The sequence below is a fragment of the Macrobrachium rosenbergii genome, chromosome 57, assembly GCF_040412425.1.
Source record: "Macrobrachium rosenbergii isolate ZJJX-2024 chromosome 57, ASM4041242v1, whole genome shotgun sequence".
Lineage (NCBI taxonomy): Eukaryota > Metazoa > Arthropoda > Malacostraca > Decapoda > Palaemonidae > Macrobrachium > Macrobrachium rosenbergii.
This window is the reverse complement of record NC_089797.1, coordinates 19409413-19423102: the sequence shown is the minus strand read 5'-3', so window position 1 is coordinate 19423102 and position 13690 is coordinate 19409413.

The following is a 13690-nucleotide window of genomic DNA, read 5'->3' as shown; positions in this document are numbered from 1 at the left end:
TAGTAAAGGTTATTTTTATAGAGGTTCATGTTTGAGAATTTATTACACAGAGAGGCTAAAGTGGGTTGGTGGTCCACGTGTAAGGGTGAATGCGTACTTCGGTCCGATCTGGCTCTCTTGCTGGGAGAAGAAGCTGAGGGTAGACAGGGCAGTAACCCTGCACGTCTCTTCTCTTTACCTGACTCAATCATGCACATGGAATGGGGCGAGGTCGAGAGGCATCTTGGTTATTTGTGGCCTTGTCTGCTTTTGGGCGAGCTTCAGGTGTCATGGGTAATGCATCGTGCTGGAATTGCTTATGGGACTCATAATGACTCTGCCATTCCCCCCCCCTTTTATTTTACCGGTTAACTACTTTGAACTATATCTGGATAATCTTTCATGTCTCTTAAGAATAAAGTATGTCTCTGTAATCTTCTTAAATAAAAAAAAAAAAAACTTGTAGCATTACCCTGAAAAAATCAGTGTTCTTGGTGTTAATTTCTCAATCATAACATTATAGTTTGTAAAATTTATAATAAAGTATTGTAAAAGAGGAGGACAAGGAAAGCATTCAAGGACCTGGTAACGTTGCTTATTCAGAACCTCATTTCCGTAACCTTCTGTTGCCAGGCGGGACAGGGGAGGGCCTTGGCGGGCTTTCCTTTTCCTCTTCTTTTTTCAGAGCACTACATATTTACATAGTCATGACACGTGACCTCATATGCTGAACTTCAAACAAACTTCCTATGTTCAGAAATCACTAAAACGACACCTTGAGTCATTCATTACGCCATATTTGAAGCGAGTGAAAGGATTCAATGTTGCTAAGGTTTTCTGGCGTTGGTGCGTTTGGAATTTTCAGAAAATGGGATTTGAGAATTTGACAGTCGTTTTCTTTTCATTGATTTCTGTGGTTATTCACATTTCAAGCAAATCTCAAAACTGTTTATACCGAAACCTGTCTCATGTATGACATTCAGACTTCTACAATAAAAGTTTGTAACGAATTAAATGGTTTTTCTTCAGCCAGATTTCATAGCGATTAGAGGTCTTATGCACAAGTCTAAAGACCTCCAAGAATCGGTATCCTTTGTACCGAAAAGTTTTATATCACAGGTTTAAAATTAGAAGTGGAAGCTTTTGAGCAATTTAAACACGAAATGGCCCAACAATTACTACTACCATGTCTGTAGCCAGGGTAAAATCTTTAAAGATGACTGGATCTGAAATGTGGGCAAGAGTTTTCAAACATGAATTATTAGGCAACAGAACAGCCATTTGACTGAGTTCGCATATTCCTAACAAGTGGTACTGTTTCTCAAACCATCAGCAGGAGGGTGAACGAGCTGCTTGTATGGAAATAGACAAACGGTGAACGCGTGGTTTTTAGCGATACAAAGCCAGATCTATTTCTTGAGCTCTTTGGCCCTTTTTTGGGGGAGGACACAGGCATTTGCTGGTGCTAGAAGAGGGAGGGGGCGTTTGGGGAGAATACTCGGTCATATGACCTCTGACTGCAGGGTGTTTAGTACTCATTGTCATTGATTTGATTTTCATTTCTTAAATTTTGTTCATTACTGTGGGTTAAAAATTAAAAACTGCATATTAAAAATTGTTTTATTTTCTTATATACCTAGGCAAAAATATTTTTTTACAAGGACAGCAGCAATTGCGAAAGATTTACATATGAAATCTGCTGTTAACATCTATTGCCAAACTACTTGCAAGGAAAAAAATATAAAAACTTCAAACTTTGGAGATGAATAACAACTACGAGAGTAAAACTATTCGGTATCCAAAGAACCAAAATATGTTTGATGTAAATCAAGGTTTCATGTGTTTACTTTATGGCCGTCTTACCTCCATAACTGTCGTACTTTAATTATCCCCACATATGACTTACAGTACAAGATCTTTTATGTTTTACATTAAAACTATTAAAGTACTTTTTATACATTGCTTATAATTATTGTGCTAGGAAAAGCCGGGAAGACATAAATATGGTCCTAAACTTTTCAGTGGTAAAATTTTTGTATTGGTTTCTTTTTTTTCATAAGCAATATTTTCGTTAGTTATATTAAAAAGAATTAATGGACCTTGTACCGAAGTCAGATGTGAGGCTGAGTGCTGGAAGCATAGGAATAAAACTGTCATACAGTAAAAACTTGAATTCTGGATTTCCTCATAGTTTGAATTCTTTGAAAATCGAAGTTTTACGCTCATAGATGCTATTCATTTGCAGACATTGAACTTCTACAGAGATCACGGCTTAAAGCATTTGTGACGTCAGTCAGTTTCTCAAAAACAGGTTAGTGAAATTTCGAATACAATATGCGCAGAACATGCTCCCGAGTGATAGATAACCAGCAGTCCAGTGGTATGTACAACAAAAATGAACTGGAAAACTGCTGACGCAATTGTGTAAGTGCGGCCTGGGTCATTATCTTTCAAGAGCTTGTTCTGTGGAATCTTAAACCATACATTTTGTGTGTGTGTAACTAGCCAGTTGCATTTCTAGACTATAACCTTAGAATGACAAAACTCAAGATGAACATGCAAGCTGGTGTGTGTTTTAAGCACTAGACTCTGCAACCCCGCCCGCCTTTTTTTTTTTTTTTTTTTTTGTATCATGAAATTTCTTGTATCCAAAGTCTACAACAAACTGCCGCACTACTGAAGCTTTGTCCCCACTATAATAATGAATCTTTTTAACAACTGATATTACTTCATACCAAGAAGAAACATGACAATCACCTAAAAGCCTAACTAATGGGAAGTCCAAAAAGCAACTTTGGAGAGTACAATTCTATCTGAATTTTGTCAAGCGCCTACAATGTTTGTCCCTTCTCAAAGGATTCCTCTTAGCAAAATAACCTACTCATTCCATAGGAACTTTCAAATCCTCCATTCCTAGAAAACCTGTTTTTTTATTTCCTGGAGCATCTCTCACTGAAGTCTCTTTCCCTCTCACAATAACTCCTTCAGTCGAACATTTCGAAAGGTTATAGTCTAAAATATTTCCTTGGAAAGAAATACCCTAAAACAGCATTCCTCTAACAGATCCGTTCAAAACACCCATTGAGCAATTCCACTGAAAACCTATTCCTTCCTTTTCTGTTTTACTCTCGTCTTCAAACGCTTCCTTATGATGTCAAGAACTAATCCTTTCTCCAAACTAAGCCTTGCCATGAAAAAGCTTAACTTCCTTCAAGTCTTCCTCCCACTCTTCCTTACCTTTAAAACTTCCTGCCCCCAGCCTTTTCTTTAAGAGTTTTCCTTCAACTGAGCTTTTCATTTCTTGGCTAACGTTATCATAAGCAATGTACAAAATACCGCTGAAAGGCTAGGTTACTCTACGAATTTTCTTAGTTTACCTTACACAAAAAAATGGATATGGAGGACAAAGCCAGCTCAGTTAAAAGAAAATATAAAACATTCACGCTCCCAAAAGTTTGGTCATTCTAAGGCTATAATCATTACAGAGTTACGTTCACTCAAATTGATACTGTAACAACACTTCAAAGTCAGTTTTGGCATGTTCTACGTGTGACTGCATATTTGAGCAGCTTCAAGCTTTTAAAACCAACGATGACCAACTTTACAGTAAATCTTTATACCATGCTAGATGTACTTCACAAGTAAAATCAAACCTCCATGGAAAAAATAGACAAAACACAGTATGGATTTTATTGAAAACTAAAAAAAATTTACAGTATATTAGTCGCGAGTTTATCAAGTACCTAACACAATGAATTAAGACTTAAATAATCAGTAAACCGAACGCCCTCAGTATTCCATCAAGTGATAGCAGGTATTCATACTTTTAAACTTACCTAGCGAGCGAAATCTTTTGACATTTCTTGTCATTGAGATTTTATGAAAGTATGGTGGTACAGCACTGATTTTGACAAACAACTGGGTTAATTGAAAGTTGTCACTTAGGAACTTACAGGATTTCTTGGTCGTCTGTGCCCAGTCAATCTTATGAGCGCAAATTACGAAAATATGAAAAGATTACCCCAAAAACGACCAAACAGCTACTTAACAGTGAACGGGAAGCATTTCATATCTCGCCAACAGATACTACTGATTAAGGATTAATTGCAATTTTTGGAGGGAATGAAAACTTATAAGTACGTGTATTAACCGGATGTTTTGAAGCTACAGCCTAAGATATTTCAGATTTAGATAGCAAACCAAGGGTAAAAGATGCAATGGTATAGCAACTAATTTTAGACAGCACAATTTATCCATCAATTACATTTTCAAATTAAAGCAAACTTTATGAATAAAGTTGGTGATAAAGTATTTGTCAGTCACACGTAGTGGTTAACAGATCAATGTACAAAATTTTACAGAAATTTTTTGGGAACTAGTTTTATGCAGGGCTTGAGGAAACTGAACTTGCCTAAATTGCTGAATGTCAAAGATTTAGTAAGGTTTTTCTGACATGTATTTCTCAAGCCTATCAAGTGTAAAGTTTAGTGTCCTGAGTTGACCTGAAATAGTCATTCTATCATATATTTCCATTACACTGCAATTATAAATCTATTTCCACAAATACGCTTTTTGTTACTTACAATCTTTACCTAGACAAAATTTAATCATGAAAAATTCGGTCAATTGGGCAAAAACTGCATTTCCTGGCACGACTAAGTGAGAATACTCTAGTGCATTTGAAATCACACTCATTGGCTTAAGACTTACAGACCTCATAGAAATTAGTCCACAGATTTAAAGCCAGCGAAAATGGTGGCACATATTGATATAAACCTTTAAACCTTACGATTAATGAAATGCCGTCACAGGACAGTATTAAACAGATTGTTTACTTCCTAATTCCCAAACTTTGTTATTTAATGGAAAACTAAGTCACTCCTCCACCTTAACTTGGCACTTAGATCGTAGCCGATATGATTAAGTCCAGTGAATGACAAACAACAGTGTAACAGGACTGACTGGAATAAATAATGCCCTAAAACATATAATTCAGATGCCCAGTTTTGAAGCTAAGGCTCAGTTTTCGTGAGCGTTATGAAGCACTAATTACACAATTTTATCAGCATTAAACTTACCTAACCTATTGGAAAAACATGACACAGCTTGGTGTGGAAATCTTGCTGTGGTAAAGATTTAACGTCGTATAAAATCTACTTAATATTCATTGTACCGCAATGACGGGACTTTCGTTTCTTAATTCTGATAACATTGCCAGTTCCAGGTAAGGCTATTTAGGGCTTCCAAAGTTTGTGGATCTAAAGCACATCTATTTTTTCTCAACGGGAATTCTTCTTAGTGTTGCACGGTGTTGGAGATCTGCAGCAGATTTCGAGTAAACCATTATGAACTAATAATGGTTATGTAATGGCTGTTCAGCATAGGTATGCAGTAGATTTCCATGTAACCGCACCGCTTTAAATAATTTTCATCGCAGCTATTACTCACTTCATTCCTGTGAAAAAAAAAAAATTATTTGCAGCTCTTACTACTAAGTGCTTCATTAACTGACGACTATTATATTAAAAAAAAAGTTATAAATCAGGTCAATTTTAGCATGTAACTCGAATGAGCATTCAGCACAGCTACCACCAATTCAAGAACAAAAGTTGATTTAAGTCTTATCGAATCAACAATATTGCCTTAAACCTTTCACGTGAATTAAGAACCCCAGTAACCTTTTATGCTGAAATAAATTTACCAACTACTTCATATGATCCACCTACTAACCTATCCTATCTTGTTCTATAGACAGATTTATATTCAAATTATTAACTAAGTGACTATACACTACCCTTCATTGATATATCTAATTGTACTTACTCCACTGACTAACTGGTCTGACCTTGATCCAGTGCATAAACTATCATGGCCCACTGAATAACAAGATAAATTATTTCATTAAATTCAGTTTGTAAGCTTCCATACCATAACCTAATAACTGCCTTGTCCCATGTCATCCACCAAAACACCATCATAAATGTAAAACCTATCACACATTAACGCAAAGCTAACCTCAGTTTTAAAATCCACTGGATAACCCAGTCACTCTAACCCACTAATCTTATTCTCATTCATTGTTTACACAATGTCTAAGAAAGAATGGAAGATCTAGTCTGCGGTTCATTGTAGTGAAATGGTAAGAAAAACCTTCGAGTCAGTGGAAAAATTTTTTGGAAATACAAACAATTAGTATGCAAACTAAAATTATCAGACCATGTTCATGCATATAACATTTATATCTAAATAAAATAGCTAATTCAATTTTATTCTGTAAAACTTAATTCCCAAAGAAATAATGCTATAGTAACAGTAAAAGATTAATACTCAGCTTACAATATCTAGATGCTACACAGCTTTTCCACATCCGAATATTAAAAGGCATAAGGCCCTACTTTAATCCATTGACCAACTACCACCTCTGTCCACTGAATAACCAAACACCCACCCACTCAAATTCCATCAAATTAGGTCCTATCTCATTTCACTTACAAACATTTCACGGACAAAAAAAAAAAAAAAAAATTTCACGGACAAAAAATATCCTAACCTCATTTCACAGACAAAAAAAAAAAGAAAAAAATATCCTAATTTCACAGACAAAAATATCCTAACCCCATTTCACAGACAAAAATATCCTAACCCGTTTCACAGACAAAAAATATCCTAACCTCGTTTCACAGACAAAAAATATCCTAACCTCGTTTCACAGACAAAAAAATATCCTAACCTCGTTTCACAGACAAAAAAATATCCTAACCTCGTTTCACAGACAAAAAATATCCTAACCTCGTTTCACAGACAAAAAATATCCTAACCTCGTTTCACAGACAAAAAATATCCTAACCTCGTTTCACAGACAAAAAATATCCTAACCTCGTTTCACAGTTTCACAGACAAAAAAATAATCCTAACCCGTTTCACAGACAAAAAAAAAATATCCTAACCTCCGTTTCACAGACAAAAAAAATATCCTAACCTCGTTTCACAGACAAAAAATATCCTAACCTCGTTTCACAGACAAAAAATATCCTAACCTCCTTTCACAGACAAAAAATATCCTAACCTCCTTTCACAGACAAAAAATATCCTAACCTCCTTTCACAGACAAAAATATCCTAACCTCGTTTCACAGACAAAAAATATCCTAACCTCGTTTCACAGACAAAAATATCCTTCACAGACAAAAATATCCTAACCTAACCCCGTTTCACAGACAAAAAAATAAATATCCTAACCTCCTTTCACAGACAAAAAAATAAATATCCTAACCTCCTTTCACAGACAAAAAAAAAATATCCTAACCTCCTTTCACAGAAAAATAAATATCCTAACCTCCTTTCACAGACAAAAATATCCTAACCTCCTGTTTCACAGACAAAAATATCCTAACCTCCTAACCCCGTTTCACAGACAAAATATATCCTAACCCCGTTTCACAGACAAAATATATCCTAACCCCGTTTCACAGACAAAATATATCCTAACCCCGTTTCACAGACAAAATATATCCTAACCCCGTTTCACAGACAAAATATATCCTAACCCCGTTTCACAGACAAAAAATATCCTAACCTCGTTTCACAGACAAAAAATCCTAACCCCGTTTCAAGACAAAAATATCCTAACCTCGTTTCACAGACAAAAAATATCCTAACCTCGTTTCACAGACAAAAAATATTTCACAGACAAAAAAATCCTAACCTCATTTCACACAAAAAAAATATCCTAACCTCGTTTCACACTCACAAAAATCCTAACCTCGTTTCACACTCACAAAAATCCTAACCTCGTTTCACACTCACAAAAATCCTAACCTCGTTTCACACTCACAAAAATCCTAACCTCGTTTCACAGACAAAAAATCCTAATCCAGACAAAAAAATCCTAACCTTTCACAGACAAAAAAAATCCTAACCTCGTTTCACAGACAAAAAAAATCCTAACCTCATTTCACAGACAAAAAAATCCTAACCTCATTTCACAGAAAAAAATCCTAACCTCATTTACAAAAATCCTTTCTAACAGACAACAAAAAATCCTAACCTCATTTCACACAAAAAAATCCTAACCTCATTTCACAGACAAAAAAATCCTAACCTCATTTCACACATCCTAACCTCATTTCACAGACAAAAAAATCCTAACCTCATTTCACAGACAAAAAAATCCTAACCTCATTTCACACTCAAAAAAAAAAACCTCATTTCACACAGACAAAAAAAATCCTAACCTCATTTCACAGACAAAAAAATCCTAAATTTCACACTCAAAAAAATCCTAACCTCATTTCACAGACAAAAAAAATCCTAACCTCATTTCACACTCAAAAAAATCCTAACCTCATTTACACAAAAAAAATCCTAACCTCATTTCACAGACAAAAAAATCCTAACCTCATTTCACACTCAAAAAAATCCTAACCTCATTTCACAGACAAAAAAATCCTAACCTCATTTCACACAAAAAAAAATTTCACACTCAAAAAAATCCTAACCTCATTTTCACACTCAAAAAAAATCCTAACCTCATTTCACAGACAAAAAAATCCTAACCTCATTTCACAAAAAAAAAAATCCTAACCTCATTTCACACTCAAAAAAATCCTAACCTCATTTCACACAAAAAAATCCTAACCTCATTTCACAGACAAAAAAATCCTAACCTCATTTCACAGACAAAAAATCCTAACCTCATTTCACACTCAAAAAAATCCTAACCTCATTTCACACACAAAAAAATCCTAACCTCATTTTCACACACAGACAAAAAAATCCTAACCTCATTTCACACTCAAAAATCCTAACCTCATTTCACACTCAAAAATCCTAACCTCATTTCACAGACAAAAAAATCCTAACCTCATTTCACACTCAAAAAAAAAATCCTAACCTCATTTCACACAAAAAAATCCTAACCTCATTTCACACAAAAAAATCCTAACCTCATTTCACACACAAAAAAATCCTAACCTCATTTCACACAAAAAAAAAACCTCATTTCACACTCAAAAAAAACCTCATTTCACACTCAAAAATCCCTCAACCAAAAATCCTAACCTCATTTCACACTCAAAAAAATCCTAACCTCATTTCACAGACAAAAAAAACCTCATTTCACACTCAAAAAATCCTAACCTCATTTCACACTCAAAAAAATCCTAACCTCATTTCACACAAAAAAATCCTAACCTCATTTCTCATTTCACAAAAAAACACCTCATTTCAAAAAAAAAAAATCCTCACAAAAAAACCTCATTTCACACTCAAAAAATCCTAACCTCATTTCACACTCAAAAAAATCCTAACCTCATTTCACAGACAAAAAAATCCTAACCTCATTTCACAGACAAAAAATCCTAACCTCATTTCACAAAAAAATCCTAACCTCATTTCACAGACAAAAAAATCCTAACCTCATTTCACACAAAAAATCCTAACCTCATTTCACAGACAAAAAATCCTAACCTCATTTCACAGACAAAAAAAAATCCTAACCTCAACCTCATTTCACAACAAAAAAATCTAACCTCATTTCTCACAAAAAAATCCTAACCTCATTTCACAGACAAAAAAATCCTAACCTCATTTCACAAAAAAAATCCTCACACCTCATTTCACAGACAAAAAAATCCTAAAACACTCAAAAAATCCTAACCTCATTTCACACTCAAAAAAATCCTAACCTCATTTCACAGACAAAAAAATCCTAACCTCATTTCACACTCATTTCATTTCAGACAAAAAAAAAACCTCATTTCACCTCAAAAAAATCCTAACCTCATTTCACACTCAAAAAAAAACCTCATTTCACAGACAAAAAAATCCTAACCTCATTTCACAGACAAAAAATCCTACCTCACACAAAAAAAACCTCATTTCACACTCAAAAAAATCCTACCTCATTTCACACTCAAAAAAATCCTACCTCATTTCACACTCAAAAAAATCCTACCTCATTTCACACTCAAAAAAATCCTACCTCATTTCACACTCAAAAAATCCTACCTCATTTCACACAAAAAAATCCTACCTCATTTCACAGACAAAAAAATCCTACCTCATTTCACAGACAAAAAAATCCTACCTCATTTCACACAAAAAAATCCTAACCTCATTTCACACTCAAAAAAATCCTAACCTCATTTTCACACAAAAAATCCTAACCTCATTTCACACTCAAAAAAATCCTACCTCATTTCACACTCAAAAATCCTAACCTCCTCATTCATCACTCAAAAAAAGACCTCATTTCAAAAAAAAAATCCTACCTCATTTCACAGACAAAAAAATCCTACCTCATTTCACACTCAAAAAAAATCCTACCTCATTTCAAAAAAATCATTTCACACTCAACCTCATTTCACCTCAGACAAAAAAATCCTACCTCATTTCACACTCAAAAAAATCCTACCTCATTTCACACTCAAAAATCCTACCTCATTTCACACTCAAAAAAATACCTCATTTCACAGAAAAATCCTACCTCATTTCACAGACAAAAATCCAGACAAAAAATCCTACCTCATTTCACAAACAAAAAATCCTCAAAAAAACCTCATTCATTTCAGACAAAAAAATCCTACCTCATTTCACAGACAAAAAATCCTACCTCATTTCACAGACAAAAAATCCTACCTCATTTCACAGACAAAAAATCCTACCTCATTTCACACAAAAATCCTACCTCATTTCACAGACCAAAAAAATCCTACCTCATTTCACAGAAAAAAAAATCCTACCTCATTTTTCACAGACAAAAAAACCTCAACAAAAAATCCTACCTCATTTCACACACAAAAATCCTTCATTTCAGACAAAAAATCCTACCTCATTTCACAGAAAAAAAAATCCAGAAAAAATCCTCATTTCAGAGAAAAAAACCTCAACAAAAATCCTACCTCATTTCACAGACAAAAAAATCCTACCTCAAAAATTCATTTCAGACAAAAAAATCCTACCTCATTTCACACTCAAAAAAATCCTACCTCATTTTCACAGACAAAAATCCTACCTCATTTCAGACTCATTTCAAAAAAATCCTACCTCATTTCAGACAAAAAAATCCTACCTCATTTCAGACAAAAAAATCCTACCTCATTTCACAGAAAAAAAAATCCTACCTCATTTCACAGACAAAAATCCTACCTCATTTCACAGACAAAAATCCTACCTCATTTCAGACAAAAAAATCCTACCTCATTTCACAGACAAAAAAATCCTACCTCATTTCAGACAAAAAAATCCTACCTCATTTCAGACAAAAAAATCCTACCTCATTTCAGACAAAAAAATCCTACCTCATTTCACAGACCAAAAAAATCCTACCCCATTTCACACCCAAAAAATCCTACCCCATTTCACAGACCCAAAAAATCCTACCCCATTTCACAGACCCAAAAAATCCTACCTATTTCACAAACAATCCTACCTTATTTCAGACAAAATATTCTACCTCATTTCCCAGACAAAAAATCCTATCTCATTTCACACACAAAAATCCTACCTCATCTCACAGAAAAAATCCTAACTCATTTCAGACAATATCCTACCTTATTTCACAGGTAAAAAATCCTACCTCATTTCATTGACAAAAAAATCCTACCCCAATTCATTGACAAAAAAATCCTACCCCAATTCATTAACAAAAAAAATCCTACCTCATTTCATTGACAAAATCCATTACTCATTTCATTGAAAAAAAATCCTAACTCATTTCATTGACAAAAATCCTAACTCATTTCATTGACAAAAATCCTAACTCATTTCATTGACAAAAATCCTAACTCATTTCATTGACAAAAATCCTAACTCATTTCATTGACAAAAATCCTAACTCATTTCATTGACAAAAATCCTACCTCATTTTCACTAACACTGACAAAAATCCTACCTCATTTCACTGACAAAAATACCTCATTTTAACAAAACCTGACAAAAATTACCTCACTGACAACAAAAATCCTACCTCATTTCACTGACAAAAATCCTACCTCATTTCACTGACAAAATCCTACCTCATTTCACTAACAAAATCCTACCTCATTTCACTAACAGCAAAATCCTAGAAAAATCCTACCTCATTTCACTAACAAAAAATCCTAGCTCAATCCCTGACAAGTCAAATCCTATCCCAATCCATTTACAGACAAATCTTATGCCGATCCATTGGCAACCCAAAACCTCACTGAATTTATTGACGACCTAATTCCTAGTTCGATCCGTTGGCTAGTCAAATCATTGCTCAATCCATTGACAATCCAAATTCCAAATCAATCCTTTGACAACCCATATTCTAACTCAGCCCTTCGACAATCTAAATCCAGCCTCATGCCATTAACAACCTAACTCATACTTCAATCCATTGCAAACCAAATTGTCTCTCAACCCACTGACAAACCAAAACCAACCTCATTCCATTGAACAACAACCCAATCATAGGTCACTCCAAATCCTACCTCATGACGTTGTCAATCAAATTCCATTATTCCATTGACACCCCAAATTTCCATCAATCTATTTACAATCCATACCGTATCTCAATCCACTAACAAGCCAAACATTGCTTAATTCAGCACCTTTCTAATTGTACCTTAATCTCAAACCTATCCTACTTTAATCCTTCAGTAAATCACATCTGCCTAAAATTTACCAACAATACTTTCAACGGTTGAATAAGTTTACATAAATCATCTGAGTATTCAGTTTTATTTTTATCAACCATTTAACACATTACTCAAGCTTTATTCAACTGACTAAGGCGTTCTACCTTATGAATTACCCATATACCCTACCTTAATCTCCTGACAAACTAGAATATCCCATCCATTGAGACAGACATGACAAATTCTAATAAACTTTGGGATAAGAATTTCTATTAAACTTTTGTATAAGTTTCCGTAGGCCAATTAAGATAAGAACGTGAGCAATTTAAAGAATTCCAGGAGTTAAGACTGCCTTTTCATTAATCTAGTTATTACATTTACTGTATATTTGCATTTGACGTGTCTTGTCCTCGAGTTTTAAGATTACGAGCGATGCAGGAAATGTCTGATATAAAAAGGAAGCTCAGGCCATCTATTTTATTACAAAACCTTTGAATTAAGTGTTAATTCAAGAAATCCATCAATGTAAAATCAGCGTGCAAACTAAAGTAAATCAAAAGATCCTTTTGTGTACACAGTTGGTAAAATGGCCAATCGAACATTTTTCTCATTTAACATTAATGTTTTAGTATTTCTCATAAGGGACAGCTACTGTGGAAGGAAAAATTTATTTGCACAGATTAAGATTAAGTGAAAAAGAGACACTGGTATTTAAAAGTAAAATTCTCTTATTACAATCACTTGTTAGAAGTCTTGTCAAATCAGAAAAAATTAACTTAACCTTGAGCCTATAGTCTAAATATTTTAAATTACTTTATATTTTTTCCCACGAAGTTCACAAGTCAATCTAAATATGTTGATTAGCCTAAAGTACCCTAATCCACTAACTTTTGATGTCTACTTATAGCTCACTGATTAACCAAATACCATCTTACACTAATGATTATCTGAATCCTACATTAAACTACTAAGCAATCACAGTTAACCATCCAAAGATACTCAACTCCTTGATTAACCTATTTTAACAGACTAGCTGGATTAAATGACCATTTTTTTAGTCATCTTATAATTCCCATGCAGTGTTCAAATTCTCAAAAGAGACCCTGC